This window comes from Salmo salar, chromosome ssa05 (genome assembly GCF_905237065.1).
Source record: "Salmo salar chromosome ssa05, Ssal_v3.1, whole genome shotgun sequence".
Taxonomy (NCBI): domain Eukaryota; kingdom Metazoa; phylum Chordata; class Actinopteri; order Salmoniformes; family Salmonidae; genus Salmo; species Salmo salar.
In genome coordinates, this window is record NC_059446.1 from 40,716,341 (window position 1) to 40,731,690 (window position 15,350).

Sequence of the window (15,350 nt, forward strand, 5' to 3'; positions counted from 1 at the left end):
TTTATAATATTCGCTTAAAATCTGTCGCCAGTTGAATGGAAACATATGTAATGTTTCTTTCGACAATACAAAAAGTTTGTCAAACTTTCAGGAGTCCAACGTGAAACAACGTGATTACGTCATTCACTTGTTGTGTCGAGACTACTGCCGCGTTCAAGTACTCGTCGGAACTAGGAAACATGGACATTTCCGACTTGCTAACTGGTTGAAAGTGGCACGTGTTTAACTACAACCAATTAGTAAGTCGGGCATTGCCGAGTTTCTTCGTTTCGACAAGCACTTGAACCCGACATACCCTCCTCCGCCTCTGATAGTGCAGGAGTTTGTAATTTTAGTTTCAAACTCGGGAAGCATTTTCACATTTCTATTGGTAATTAGGAAAACTGGTCTTCATAACTTTACTTAATTCCCAAGGAGGGAGAGGAGCTGGTATCTCGTCATTTCCATGCATGGGAGTGACATAGGAGAAGCGAAGGGAGAAGGTAGGTGTCGTATGATTCTGCCCGCTGTCCGTCCGTTTTCCATTCCTGCTACCGCATTGTCAACTAGGAGTGATAGAAACGGAAAAGCCAGGGCCTTGGCGAATAATAAGTGGCACACCAGAAAACGTGAGTTTTAGCAAACCTCTGATTGACATTAGGGTAGGGTATAGCGGATTGCCGATTGTATGCGGTGTCATATACCGGGGGTCGAGGAGAAGATGGGCGATGACTTCATCATTCAATCAACCGGTTTGTGTGTGCCAGTTCAGTTTACCAGCTAGGAATTGAATGGGAACGAAATAGCGGGGTTAACGCTTGGGGGAAGTAGACTATGCTATAGGGCGTTTCAGTGTTGACGGACGATCTCCTATTCTATGGCTTATTTTTGTCTGAAGTAAATTTCCACGTAGCCTACGTGGAATGAGATTACATTATTCACGCTTTCTTGAGCCAACTCAATGACTGCATTTGAGGTTCATTCATTTGTGCTTTTGAGAAGATTGTCATTTTCCACTTGCTTTAGGTTCTGAATGATGCAATATCCTGTGTGGTGTTCTTTTATAATGTATTTATTGTTGAGGAGAGAAGCCATAGCTTTCATTTCTTCTCTCAGGAGAATATCATATACTGAACAAAAATATAAAAGCAACATGTAAAGTGTTGGTCCCATGTTTCATTAGCTGAAATAAAAGATCCCATAAATGTTCCAAATACATAAAAAGCTAATTTCTCTAAAAAAGAAATTGCACAAATTTGTTTACATCACTGTTAGTGAGCAATTCACCTGTGCCAAATTAATCCATCCACCTGACAGGTGTGGCACATCAAGAAGCTGATTAAACAGCATGATCGTTACACAGGTGCACCTTGTGCTGGGGACAATAAGGTCCCTTTAAAATGTGCAGTTGTCTTGCATAACACTAGGGAGTGTGCAATTGGCATACTGACTGGAGGAATGTCCACCAGAGCTCTTGCCAAATAATTGAATGTTAATTTCTCTACCATAAGCCAATGTCGTTTTAAGAGAATTTGTCAGTACGTCCAACCGGCCTCAGAACCGCAGGCCACGTGTAACCACGCCAGCCCAGGACACTCTGGCTTAGACTTACTGACAAAACTGTGTGTTTGCACAACCGAAGAAGTACAGCAGAAACCATCTCAGGGAAGCTAATTTGCATGCTCGTCGTCCTCACCAGGGTCTTGACCTGACTGCAATTCGGTGTCGTAACCGACTTCAGTGGGAAAATGCTCACCTTCGATGGCTACTGGCACCCTGGAAAAGTGTGCTTTTCACAGATGAATCCCGGTTTCAACTGTACTGGGCAGATGGCAGACAGTGTGCATGGCGTCATGTGTGCAAGCAGTTTGCTGATGTCAACGTTGTGAACAGAGTGCCCCATGGTGGGGTTATGGTATGGGCAGGCAGGCATAAGCTACGGACAACGAACACAATTGCTTTTTATCAATGGCAATTTGAATGCACAGAGATACCGTGACGAGCTCCTGAGGCCAATAGTCGTGCAATTCATCCGTCACCTCATGTTTCATCATAAGGATCTGTACACAATTCCTGGAAGCTGAAAATGTCCCAGTTCTTCCATGGCCTGCATACTCACCAGACATTTCACTACTCATGTTTGGGATTTCCTTATGAACTGTAAATCAGTCAAATCTTTTAAATTGTTGCATGCTGCGTTTTTTATAATTTGTTTGGTGTGTATATAGTCTAGCCTAATGTTAGTGCAGAAGAAGATGCACTGTTTTGGATGCTTCACTATCACATTCTCTGCCTAATCCAGTTTTTTTTTTCTGAACCCAGTCGCCTTTTAGGGTATGAGTTAGGCTAGGTGGGTGCCGGGCCTCCTATGCACCACCAATGGTCAAGTCATTCCAACCCTGTTCACTTATAACCTGTTTCACTGCTCATTTAGTCAATAGATTTTTTTTCAATCCACCAAACCATGACACGAGTGTCGATCCTCTCTTGGTGTCGTGACTCCTTTTTCTAAGACTCTCGCTCCATACAGAGAAGCACTGCCTTTGTGTGTTGCTGTATTATAATCTGATATTCCAGTCAGTTGGCTCCAGGGAGCCACATCGCATCCTGCCCCAGGGGTCCATGTGTATCACACAGGGCTAGCTGTGAAGATGCTCACGCTCACACAGGATATGTGTTTATACTCTGTCTAAAACAAACTCTTCACATAATAGTTTAGTGCGTGGTCTAGGCTATAGTAAATCAGTGCCAACCCCTTAATTTAAGTATGATTTTAATGCGACTGATACCTTCTTAGTAGTCCTTTGTTACTTTCAAATTACTTTCCCCTTAAGAGACATTAGAAGAAGACACAAATTAATATAGCCAATTTACCAATATCTATTGCAGGATAAAACTGTTAGTTTACATAGCTGGCCAGAAATTGATGTTTCATTTTACTTTATGGGTTGGTTATGTTAGGCTTCTTCTAACCAATTACTTTCTATAGATAAAACGATGAGGTTATATCTTTACATTAACCCATAAGACTAAGCCAGGGGTGGGGTGCGCACACCTACTCATTCCAGGGTTTCTTCTTTATTTTTACTGTCAACTATGAAATTACACATGGAATCATGTAGTAATCAAAATATATTTGATATTCATGTCAATTAACCTCTGGTATCAGTGGGGACCTCGACAACAGCCAGTGAAATTACATGGCGCAAAATTCAAACAAATCCCATAATTAAAATTCCTCAAACAAGTGTTATACACCATTTTAAAGAATCTTCTTGTTAATCCAACCACAGTGTCCGATTTCAAAAAGGCTTTACGGCGAAAGCACACCATGCGATTTATGATAGGACAGCGCCTAGCCACAAGAAAACATACAGACATTTTCCAGCCAAGGAGAAGACTCACAAAAGTCAGAAATAGCGACTAAATGAATCACTTACCTTTGATCTTCATCTGGTGGCACTCCCAGGACTCCATGTTACACAAATGTTTGTTTTGTTCAATAAAGTCCCTCTTTGTCCAAAAACCTCAGTTTTGTTGGTGCGTTTAGTTCAGTAATCCAAAGGCACAAAGTGCGCTCTCAACATCCAGATGAAAAGTCAAAGTACAATAAAAGTTTGTAGAAACATGTCAAACGATGTTTAAAATCAATCCTCAGGTTTTTTGTCATAAATAATCAATAATATTTCAACCGGACAAAAGCTTCGTCAATAGAAAAGGAGAAACAAGAAAGGCGTGCTCCCGATCACGCGCTGGCTTCATGTCTGGAAATTTCCACTGTCCACTCATTGAAAGTGCTGTATTTCCCTCATTTTTCAGAGTAAAAGCCTGAAACAATGCCTAAAGACTGGCCACATGTAGAAGAAGCCATAGAGATCGTGAACTGGGTCCCAAGTCTTTGTATGGTGGATAGGCTTTCAATGGAAAAACAGCCTTTCAAAATAATAGTACTTCCTGGATGGATTTTCCTCAGGTTTTTGCCTGCCATATCAGTTCTGTTATACTCAGACATTATTTTAACAGTTTTGGAAACTATAGTGTTTTCTATCCAAATCTACCACTTATATGCATATCCTAGCTTCTGGGCCTGAGTAGCAGGCAGTTTAATTTGGGCACGCTTTTCATCCAAAATTCCGAATGCTGTCCCTTCCGTAGTAAAGTTAACAGATGTGCCTTGTTAATTAGAAATTTCTTCATTTCCTTAATGTGTTTGAGCCAATCAGTTGCGTTTTGACAAGGTCGGGGAGTTATAAAGAAGATAGACCAAGTCCATATTATGTCAAGAACAGCTCAAATAAATGATTGAATTGCAGCAAAGAAACCACTACTTAACCTGTTGAGGAGACGTTCCGCTAGCGGAACCCCGTTTCCCCTGCGGAACCCCTAGCCAACAGCCAATGGCATCGCACGGCGCGAAATACAAAACCAACTAAAATACCACAATTCAATTTTCTCAAACAATCAACTATTTTACACCATTTTAAAGATAAGACTCTCGTTAATCTAACCACATTGTCCGATTTCAAAAAGGCTTTACAGCGAAAGCAAAACATTAGATTATGTTAGAGTACATAGACACAAATAATCACACAGCCATTTTCCAAGCAAGCATATGTCACATAAACCCAAACCACAGCTAAATGCAGCACTAACCTTTGATCTTCATCAGATGACACTCCTATGACATTATGTTATACAATACATGCATGTTTTGTTCAATCAAGTTCATATTTGTATCAAAAAACGGCATTTTACATTAGCATGTGATGTTCAGAACTAGCATACCCACCGCAAACTTCCGGTGAATTTACTAAATTACTCATGATAAACATTGATAAAATACATAACAATTATTTTAAGAATTATAGATACAGAACTCCATTATGCAATTGCGGTGTCAGATTTTAAAATAGCTTTTCGGCGAAAGCCCATTTTGCAATATTCTGAGTACATAGCTCGGCCATCACGGCTAGCTATTTTGACACCCACCAAGTTTGGGGCTCACTAAACTCAGAATTACTATTAGAAAAATTGGATTACCTTTGCTGTTCTTCGTCAGAATGCACTCCCAGGACTTCTACAACAAATGTTTTGGTTCCAAATAATCCATAGTTATATTCAAATAGCTCCGTTTTGTTCATGCGTTCAGGTCACTATCCGACGGGTGACGCGCGAGCGCATTTCGTGACAAAAAAATCTAAATATTCCATTACCGTACTTCGAAGCATGTCAAACGCTGTTTAAAATCAATTTTTATGCTATTTTTCTCGTAAAATAGCAATAATATTCCAACCGGGCGACGTTGTATTCATTCAAAGGCTGAAAGAAAAAAATGGAGTAGTCTCGTGACCGCGTGTCTCCAGTCTCACTGTCCCCAGGCTGACCACTTACAAACTCTCCTGCTGTTTTTCGCCCAGAGACAGCAGACACCCCATTCCACTTTCTGGCGGCTTTAGAGAGCCAATGGAAGCCTTAGAAAATTTCACGTTACTGCACAGATGCTGTATTTTCGATAGAGATGCAACAGAAAGACAACATTGTCAGACAGGGCACTTCCTGTATGGAATATTCTCAGGTTTTGGCCTGCCATATGAGTTCTGTTATACACAGACACCATTCAAACAGTTTTCTATCCAAATCTACTAATTATATGCATATTCTAGTTTCTGGGCAGGAGTAGTAACCAGATTAAATCGGGTACGTTTTTTTATCCGGCCGTGAAAATGCTGCCCTCTATCCCAAAGAAGTTAACGATACCAATAAGAAGAGACTTGCTTGGGCCAAGGAACACAAGCACTGTCTTTTGGTCTGATGAGTCCAAATTTGAGATTTTTGGTTCCAACTGCTGTGTGTTTGTGAGACGCAGAGTAGGTGAACGGATGATCTATGCATGTGTGGTTCCCACCGTGAAGCATGGAGGTGTGGGGGTGCTTTGCTGGTGACACTGTCAGTGAGTTATTTAGAATTCAAGGCACACTTAACCAGCATGGCTACCACAGCATTCTGCAGTGATATCCCATCTGGTTTGCATTTAGTGGGACTGTAATTTGTTTGCCAACATGACAATGACCCAACACACACCTCCAGGTTGAGAGAATGCCAAGAGTGTGCAAAGCTGTCAAGGCAAAGGGTGGCTACTTAGAAGAATCTAAAATATGTTTTGGTTTGTTTAATTAGCCACCCTTTGCCTTGACAGCTTTGCACACTCTTGGCATTCTCCTCCTTGGTCAATAGCTACACCCTGGAGGTGTGTGTTGGTCATTGTCCTGTTGAAAAACAAATGATCATCCCATCTGCTTTGCACTTAGTGGGACTGAGTATCGCTGCAGAATGCTGTGGTAACCATGCTGGTTAAGTGTGCCTTGAATTCTAAATAACTCACTGACAGTGTCACCAGCAAAGCACCCCCACACCATCTCTTCCATGCTTCACGGTGGGAACTGTGTGAATCAGGCCTTCACGAACAGTTGATGTTGAGATGTGTCCGTTACTTGAACTCTGAAGCATTTATTGGGGCTGCAATCTGAGGTGCAGTTAACTAATGGAGCTTATCCTCTGCAGCAGAGGTAACTGTGCGTATTACTTTCCTGTGGTGGTCCTCATGAGACAGTTTCATCATGGCGATTGATGGTTTATGCGGCTTTCCGGATTGACTGACCTTCATGTTTTAAAGTAATGATGGACTGCTGTTTCTCTTTAATTATTTGAGCTGTTCTTGACGTAATATGGACTTGGTCTTATACCAAATAGCGCTACCTTCTGTATACCACCCCTACCATGTCACAACAAAACTGATTGGCTCAAATGCATTGAGGAAAGAAATTCCACAATTTATCTTTTAAAAAGGCACACCTGTTAATTGAAATGCATTCCAGGTGACTACCTCAAGAAACAGGTTGAGAGAATGCCAAGCGTGTGCAAAACTGTCAAGGCAAAGGGTGGGTACTTCGAAGAATCTTGTTTAACACCTTTTTGGTTACTATGTGATTCCATGTTTTATTTCATAGTTTTTATGTCTTCACTATTCTACAATGTATAAAATAGCAAAAATTATGAAGCCCTTGAATGAGTAGGTATTCAAACTTTTGACTGGTACAGTATGTGTGTACTTTAACCCAATAATAGTTGAATTGAAGAAGTAAAACTGCCTATGAATCATCATTTTGCTACCAGTGGACAGCCAGTAAAAAAAATGCAATCTTTTGTTTTCCACTCCCTTTTTCTCCCCGATATCCAATTACGATCTTGTCTCATCGCTGCAACTCCCCAATGGGGTCGGGAGAGGCAAAGGTTGAGTCATGCATCCTCGGAAATATGATCTGCCAACCGCGCTTCTTAACACTGGCTCACTTAACCTGGAAGCCAGCTGCACCAATGTGTCAGGGGAAACACCGCTCAACTGATGACCGAAGTCAGCCTACTAGCGCCCGGCCCACCTCAAGGAATCGCTTGAGCGAGATGAGCCAAGTAACAACCCCCCCCCAGCCAATCCCTCCCTAATCCGGACGACGCTGGGCCAATTGTGCGGTTGTGAGACAGCCTGAGGCTCTAGTGACGCCTCCACACTGCGATGCAGTGCCTATGACTGCTGTGCCACTCGGGAGTCCAGGAAAATGCACTCTTGCAACGGCTGCATAGTGCAGATCCCAGCTTACGGAATACAAGTTTGAGCGAGTTCTTACATTCTAAACTCCTCAGTGGTATTGTGCTCCATACTGTCAAAAAAAATAGTTTAATTCATGAAATTCATTAAGTCATTAAAACTAGTTTTTCAACCACTCCACAAATTTCTTGTTAACAAACAAGAGTTTGGCAAGTCGGTTAGGACATCTACTTTCTGCATGACAAGTAATTTTTCCAACAATTGTTTGCAGACAGATTATTTCACTGTATCCCAATTCCATTGGGTCAGAAGTTCACATATACTAAGTTGACTGTGCCTTTTTTAAATAGCTTGGAAAATTCCAGAAAATTGTTATGTTTTTAATATTTTTTTAATTTCACCTTTATTTAACCAGAACCGGGTAGGCCAGTTGAGAACAAGTTCTCATTTACAACTGTGACCTGGCCAAGATAAAGCAAAGCAGTGCGACAAAAAACAACAGTTACACATGGGATAAACAAAAGTACAGTCAATAACACAATAGAAAAATCAATATACAGTGTGTGCAAATGGAGTAAGGAGGTAAGGCAATAAATAGGCCAATAATAGGGAAGTAATTACAATTTAGCAAATTAACAATGGAGTGATAGATGTGCAGATAGAATTAGTGGTGTTAAAAAAAATGGGGATGAGGTAGGTAGTTGGATGGGCTATTTACAGATGGGCTTTGTACAGCTGCAGCGATCGGTAAGCTGCTCTGACAGCTGACGCTTAGTCAGTGAGGGCGATAAGTCTCCAACTCTAGTGATTTTTGCTATTCTTTCCAGTCATTGGCAGCAGAGAACTGGAAGGAAAGGCAGCCAAAGTAGGTGTTGGCTTTGGGGATGACCAGTGAGATATACCTGCTGGAGTGCGTGCTACGGGTGGGTGTTATGGTGACCAGTGAGCTAAGGTAAGGTGGCGCTTTACCTAGCAAAGACTTAGATGGCCTGGAGCCAGTGGATCTGGCGACGAATATGTAGCGAGGGCCAGCCGACGAGAACATACAGGTCGCAGTGGTGGATGGTATATGGGGCTTTGGTGACAAAATGGATGGCACTGTGATAGCAAACTGGATGCAGTCTGAATAGAGTGTTGGAGGCTATTTTGTAAATGACGTTGCCGACATCGAGGATCGGTAGGATAGTCCGTTTTCCGAGGGTGTTTGGTAGCGTGAGTGAAGGAGGCTTTGTTGCGAAATAGGAAGCCGATTTTAAGTTTGGATTGGAGATGCTTAATACGAGTCTGGAAGGAGAGTTTACAGTATCGCCAGACACCTAGGTATTTATAGTTGTCCACATATTCTAAGTCAGAACCGTCCAGAGTAGTGATGCTAGTCGGGCGGGCAGCAATCGGTTGAAGGGCAGGCATTTAGTTTTACTAGCATTTAAAAGCGATTGGAGGCCACGGAAAGAGTGTTGTATGGCATTGAAGCTCGTTTGGAGGTTTGTTAACCTCTCTGGCGCAGGCTTTCCGCTTGCGATCCACCTCGACAACATCCGGTGAAATTGCAGAGCGCCAAACTCAAAATACAGAAATGGTCATAATAAACTTTCTGAAAAATACAAGTGTTATACGTCAGCTTAAAGATTAATTTAAGATAAATTGTGGAATTTCTTTCCTCAATGCATTTGAGCCAATCAGTTTTGTTGTGATAAGGTAGGGGTGGTATACAGAAGGTAGCGCTATTTGGTATAAGACCAAGTCCATATTACGTCAAGAACAGCTCAAATAATTAAAGAGAAACGGCAGTCCATCATTACTTTAAAACATGAAGGTCAGTCAATCCGGAAAGCCTCATAAACCATCAATCGCCTGCGGGATCGTCTGAGACCAGCCACCCAGACAGCTGATGGATCTGTGGGTTTGCTGATGATGAAACTGTCTCATGAGGACCACCACAGGAAAGGAATACGCACAGTTACCTCTGCTGCAGAGGATAAGCTCCATTAGTTAACTGAACCTCAGATTGCAGCCCCAATAAATGCTTCAGAGTTCAAGTAACAGACATCTCAACATCAACTGTTTGAAGGACTGATTCACACAGTTCCCACCGTGGTGACACTGTCAGTGAGTTATTTAGAATTCAAGGCATACTTAACCAGCATGTCTACCACAGCATTCTGCAGCGTTACTCAGTCCCACTAAGTGCAAACCAGATGGGATGATCATTTGTTTTTCAACAGGACAATGACCCAACACACACCTCCAGGCTGTTTAAGGGCTATTTGACCAAGGAGGAGAGTGGAGTGCTGCATCATATCACCCGACCTCAACCCAATTTAGATGGTTTGGGATGAGTTGGACCGCAGAGTGAAGGAAAATCAGCCAACAAGTGCTCAGCATACAGTATGTGGGAACTCCTTCAAGACTGTTGGAAAATCATCCCAGGTGAAGCTGGTTGAGAGAATGCCAAGAGTGTGCAAAGCTGTCAAGGCAAAGGGTGGCTTATTTGAAGAATCTCAAATATAAATATATATATATATATATATACAATTTAAATGTAACACCTTTTTTTGGTTACTACTTTATTTCATAGTTCTGACGTCTTCACTATTATTCTCCAATGTTGACAATGGTACAAAGAAAGAAAAATCCATGAATGAGTAGGTGTATCCAAACATTTGACTGGTACTGGATGTATTTGACATCCACAACAACCACAATCTGTAAGGCGCAAATAGCTAAATGAGAGCGTAGCGGTGCACGTCAATGTGCCATGTAGATATCAATAATAAGTGATAACAGCATTTTCCATAGGCAACACCACTGCTGTCGCCCTTGCCTCCAACTAAGCGTTTATTCAAGTTGGATAATCTTTGGATGCTGACAGCTGTCACATCTTTGGAAGACATAGCTTGGACTGTAGCCTACAAAAGCCTTTTCCTGCTCTTTCCCACGATCCATCAAACACATTTAGTGTCATCATACTGATCTCTGACTTGTGGTCAGACTCGCTCAGGCAGAATAAAATTAAATTCGGGCCCTAATCTATGGATTTCACATGACTGGGAATACAGAACTGTTTTCTTTTTTTTTTTTTTATGTAGAGGCATGGATCAGAAAACCAGTCTGGTGTGAACACCATTTGCCTCATGCTTTGCGACATCTCCTTTGCATAGATTTTGTTCATTGTCCTTAGCTTATGCTTGCCCATGCCATAACCCCACCGTCACCATAGGGCATTCTGTTCTCAACATTGACATCAGCATACCGCTCGCCCACACGCCTCTGTCTGCCATATGTCCGGTACAGTTGAAACCGGGATTCATCCATGAAGAGCACGATTTTCCCAGCGTGCCAGTGGCCATCGACGGTGAGCATTTTGCCCACTGAAGTCGTTTTTTTTTTAAACCTTTTATTTAACTAGGCAAGTCAGTTAAGAACAAATTCTTATTTTCAATGACGGCCTAGGAACAGTGGGTTAACTTGTCTTGTTCAGGGGCAAGAACGACAGATTTTTACCTAGTCAGCTCGGGGATTCGATCTTGCAAACTTTCGGTTATTAGTCCAACGCCCTAACCACTAGGCTACCTGCCGAACTACAGTCTGGTCGAGACCTTTGTGTCGATGCTAAGCACACAGATGAGCTTCCCTGAGACTCTGACAGTTTGTGCAGAAATTCTTTGCTTGTGCAAACCCACAGATCCATCAGCTGTCTGGGTGGCTGGTCTCAGATGATCCCGCAGGTGAAGAAGCCGGATGTGGAGGTCCTGGGCTGGCATGGTTATACGTGGTCTACGGTTGTGAGGCCGCTTGGACGTACTGCCAAATTCTCTAAAACGACATTGGTAGAGAAATGAACATTCAATTCTCTGGCAACAGCTCTTGTTGACATTCCTCCAGTCAGCATGCCAATTAAACGCTCCCTCAACTTGAGACATCTGTGGTATTGTGTAGAGGTCAACCAAATTTGTTTTATTTATTTTTTTCCCCCAACGCCGATACCGATTTTATTGGAGGACCAAAAAAAGCCGATGCAGATTTTTTTTTATTTGTAATAATGACAATTTCAACAATACTGAATGAACACTTAACTTAATATAATACATCAATAAAATCAATTTGGCCTGAAATAAATAATGAAACATGTTCAATTTGGTTTAAATAATGCAAAACAAAGTGTTGGAGAAGAAAGTAAAAGTGCAATATGTGCCATGTAAAAAAGCTAACGTTTAAGTTCCTTGCTGAGAACATATGAAAGCTGGTGGTTCCTTTTAACATGAGTCTTCAATATTCCCAGGTAAGAAGTTTTAGGTTTTAGTTATTATAGGACTATTTCTCTCTATACGATTTGTATTTCATATGCCTTTGACTATTGGATGTTCTTATAGGCACTTTAGTGTTGCCAGTGTAACAGTATAGCTTCCGTCCCTCTCCTCGCTCCTACCTGGGCTTGAACCAGGAACACATCGACAAAAGCCACCCTCGAAGCAGCGTTACCCATGTAGAGCAAGGGGAAACAACTACTCCAAGTCTCAGAGCGAGTGACGTTTAAAACGCTATTAGCGCGCACCCCGCTAACTAGCTAGCCATTTCACATCGGTTACACCAGCCTAATCTTGGGAGTTGATAGGCTTGAAGTCATAAACAGCGTAATGCATTGCGAAGGGCTGCTGGCAAAACGCACGAAAGGGCTATTTTGAATGAATGCTTACGAGCATGCTGCTGCCTACCACCGCTCAGTCAGACTGCTCTATCAAATCATAGACTTAATTATAACATAATAACACACAAATACGAGCCTTAGGTCATTAATATGGTCGAATCCGGAAACTATCATCTCGAAACAAAACGTTATTCCTGTTACATTGAAGGTTGTGCAATGTTATGTCATAATTACGTAAAATTCTGGCAAATTAGTTCGCAACGAGCCAGGCGGCCCAAACTGTTGCATATACCCTGACTGCGTGCAATGAACGCAAAATGACACAATTTCACCTGGTTAATATTGCCTGCTAACCTGGATTTCTTTTAGTTAAGTATGCAGGTTTAAAAATATATACTTGTGTATTGATTTTAAGAAAGGCATTGATGTTTATGGTTGGAGCAACGTGTACCTAAGCGACTATATGCAACACAGGACAGGCTAGATAAACTAGTAATATCATCAACCATGTGTAGTTAACTAGTGATTATGATTGATTGTTTTTTATAAGATAAGTTTAATGCTAGCTAGCAACTTACCTTGGTTTCTTACTGCATTCGCGTAACATTCAGGCTCCTCGTGGCGTGCAATGTAAAGCAGGTGGTTAGAGCGTTGGACTAGTTAACCGTAAGGTTGCAAGATTGAATCCCTGAGCTGAGAAGGTAAAAATCTGTCGTTCTGCACCTGAACAAGGCAGTTAACCCACCGTTCCTAGGCCGTCATTGAAAGTAAGAATGTGTTCTTAACTGACTTGCCTAGTTAAATAAAGGTCCCCAAAAAAATAAATCGGCGTCCAATTGACGATTTTCAATTGTTATAAAAATTAGGGCCGATTTCAAGTTAATCGGCCACTCCGATTTAATCGGTCGACCTTTAGTGTTGTGAGACAACTGCACATTTTAGTGGCTTTTTGGTGTCCCCATCACAAGGTGCACCTGTGTAATGATCATGCTGTTTAATCAGCTTCTTGACATGCCACACCTGTCAGTTGGATGGATTATCTTGGCAAAGGAGAAATGCTCACTAATGGGGATGTAAACAAATTTGTGCACACAATTTGAGAGAAATAAGCTTGTGTATATGGACATTTTCTGTGATCTTTTATTTCAACTCCTGAAACATGGGACCAACACTTTACATGTTGCGTTTTTATATTTTTGTTTTGTGTAGAACGGTGTCAAAGATTCTTTTTTTAATTCAAAATAATCTGGTTTTTCAAAAGTATCTGTCATCTGATTACAATATTTTACCTGGTAACGTAACTAGTTATTTGTTTAAATAATCTGTTACATGTAATCCGTTTCTCCCTAACCTTGTATGTGTGCACGCACAACGTGTGTGTGTGTGTGTGTGTGTGTGTGTGTGCGCCAACAGCTCCTGTGGTTTCACATGCGGTTGTAGATGCATAACATGAGTGCATGTCTTTTCCATGTGTACCTCTGTGTTTAGTGTCATTGTCTGTGAGTGTTGTCGCAGTGAGTGCATTTTATTTAAAGAAAAATAATAATCATTTTATAAAGGGATACGATATCCCCTGTACCTTGCCTTCTTTCTTTTGGCAATTTGCCTGACTGAAAGCCTGTAATGTAGCCTAGTCCAATTCACCTGTGGGGGATTTGTCATGGTACCCACACACTGCTACAACAGTGTGGGCATCTGCAATCACACACACTGACACAAACACGCCTCCCCCACATACACAGCCAATAATAACATTCCTCTTTCTTCCTGCTAGAAGCATCAGCTATTGCATGCCCACACATTTTCTTTGAGGTCCTGAAACACACACCAACAGGCAGACATGGATCTCCATCAGCATAGATTCATCGTTTTGTCAGTTTGTGTATACATGCTTTTCTTTTCTTTTTAAAGATGCACTATGCAGAAATTGATCTGCCATTTCCTGGTTGTATAAATTCTAATAGGCTAATTTCAGTTTGACAAAACACAAGCAAGTATAGTATAGAGAATCATTGTACCATCTAAACCATTGTGAAATATATACTGCTCAAAAAAATATAGGGAACACTTAAACAACACATCCTCGATCTGAATGAAAGAAATAATCTTATTAAATACTTTTTTCTTTACATAGTTGAATGTGCTGACAACAAAATCACACAAAAATAATCAATGGAAATCCAATTTATCAACCCATGGAGGTCTGGATTTGGAGTCGCACTCAAAATTAAAGTGGAAAACCACACTACAGGCTGATCCAACTTTGATGTAATGTCCTTAAAACAAGTCAAAATGAGGCTCAGTAGTGTGTGTGTGTGTGGCCTCCACGTGCCTGTATGACCTCCCTACAACGCCTGGGCATGCTCCTGATGAGGTGGTGGATGGTCTCCTGAGGGATCTCCTCCCAGACCTGGACTAAAGCATCCGCCAACTCCTGGACAGTCTGTGGTGCAACGTGGCGTTGGTGGATGGAGCGAGACATGATGTCCCAGATGTGCTCAATTGGATTCAGGTCTGGGGAACGGGCGGGCCAGTCCATAGCATCAATGCCTTCCTCTTGCAGGAACTGCTGACACACTCCAGCCACATGAGGTCTAGCATTGTCTTGCATTAGGAGGAACCCAGGGCCAACCGCACCAGCATATGGTCTCACAAGGGGTCTGAGGATCTCATCTCGGTACCTAATGGCAGTCAGACTACCTCTGGCGAGCACATGGAGGGCTGTGCGGCCACCCAAAGAAATGCCACCCCACACCATGACTGACCCACTGCCAAACCGGTCATGCTGGAGGATGTTGCAGGCAGCAGAACGTTCTCCACGGCGTCTCCAGACTCTGTCACGTTGCTCAGTGTGAACCTGCTTTCATCTGTGAAGAGCACAGGGCGCCAGTGGCGAATATGCCAATCTTGGTGTTCTCTGGCAAATGCCAAACGTCCTGCATGGTGTTGGGCTGTAAGCACAACCCCCACCTGTGGACGTCGGGCCCTCATACCACCCTCATGGAGTCTGTTTCTGACCGTTTGAACAGACACATGCACATTTGTGGCCTGCTGGAGGTCATTTTGCAGGGCTCTGGCAGTGCTTCTCTTGCTCCTCCTTGCACAAAGGCGGAGGTAGCG

General features: G+C 42.2%; 1 protein-coding gene across 4 annotated transcripts in view; it reads left to right on the plus strand.

Moving 5' to 3' along the window:
- The first annotated feature begins 272 nt into the window (after nt 1-272).
- Nucleotides 273-15,350, plus strand: part of LOC106604910 (mitogen-activated protein kinase 9) — a 36,622-nt gene continuing 21,544 nt past the window's right edge. For 3 of the 4 annotated variants that reach the window (XM_014200034.2, XM_014200031.2, XM_014200035.2), the window contains exon 1: nt 273-482. The gene's annotated coding sequence lies outside the window, so the exon portion shown is untranslated. The other variant, XM_014200033.2, reaches the window with a different exon arrangement.